Genomic DNA, 1,358 nt, shown 5'->3' with positions numbered 1-1,358 from the left:
AACTGATCAATTTTTTTTTAAGATTTTTTTTATTCATTTATTTGACAAAGAGAGAGAGAGAGAGCACAAGCAGGGGGAGCCGCAGGCAGAAGGAGAAGCAGGCTCCCCTCAGAGCAGGGAGCCTAATGCGGGGCTCAATCCTAGGACGCTGGAATCATGACCCAAGCCGAAGGCAGTTGCTCAACCAACTGAGCCACCCAGGTGCCCCAAACTCATCAATTTTTTTGTTTTTGAGCACCTTCTTATTTTCTGACCCTACAAGACACTCAAGGCTCATCTTGTATATTTATTGTCCCAGTCCTAGAATCAGCCATTGGGCCAAGGAGCACAGATTCTTTTTTTTTTTTTTTTTAAATAATATTAGAAACCAAAATCTGGGTTCCAAGTGTGCTTGTTGCTACTGGGGTGTTGTTTCTTTTTGATCCTCTCAGCTAATACAGCAAAAAATACATGTGCATATATTTCTCAATGCAACAATCCCAATATTAAGTTAAATATGAATCTTACTCGTGTCTCCAACTCTAATCCATCAGCACACCCTTTCATTCTGGCCTCCCCCTTGCTTATCTGTAAATCCCCATGCCAACAGTGAAAAACCTGGAGTACACCACGTTTTATCCGTTTTGTTCAATTCCAGTGTATATGTATAGCAGTATCAGGACTGTTAACCCATACCTCTGTGGGAAACAGCTTTATCAAGTAAGTTACATTTATGTGCAGTTTCATTTGCCTGTAATTTTACAGATTCCATTCATTTCCAAAGTTAAAGTCAGCACCTTGTCCCCCAACTTATTTCATACAGTTAGATGCTCTTGTCACAATCTTTATTCTTTCTTGGGATCCTCTGACCTCTTAAATGACTTTTTAAAATTTAATCGCTTCTCGGCCTTTTGGCTAAGATCAAGTGTAAAATTTATATACATTAAAGTTCACTTTTTGTGCTGTAGCATACTATAGGTTTTGACAGATGCATAATGTCATGTATCAGCATTACAGTGCCATACAGAAGAGTTTCACAGCCCTAAAAATCCCCTGTACTTCACATATTCATTCCTCCCCTCTTTTACCTCCTCTTGGCAGCCACTGATGCTGTTACTGTCTCTATGGTTTTGGCTTTTCCAGAAAGTCATGTAATGGGAATCATACTATATGTAGCCTTTTCCGATTGGCTCTTTCAATTAGCAATATGCATTTAAGGCTCCTCGATGATTTTTTGTGGCTTGATAGTTCATTTCTTCTTATCACTGAATAATATGCCATCGTATCAATGTGCCACAGTTTGTTTATCCATTTACTATTGAAGGACATTTTGGTGGCATAAAGCTGCTATAAACATTCACGTGCAGGTTTTTCTGTAG

General features: G+C 39.0%; 1 pseudogene; it reads left to right on the top strand.

Annotated features, from left to right (window-relative positions):
- The first annotated feature begins 874 nt into the window (after window positions 1-874).
- On the top strand, window positions 875-1,008 carry LOC115942555 (U2 spliceosomal RNA; annotated as a pseudogene).
- Window positions 1,009-1,358: the final 350 nt, after the last annotated feature.

Source organism: Leptonychotes weddellii, chromosome 2 (assembly GCF_054177405.1).
Source record: "Leptonychotes weddellii isolate Sample4059 chromosome 2, ASM5417740v2, whole genome shotgun sequence".
NCBI lineage: Eukaryota > Metazoa > Chordata > Mammalia > Carnivora > Phocidae > Leptonychotes > Leptonychotes weddellii.
This window is presented reverse-complemented; position numbering and strand designations above follow the sequence as displayed.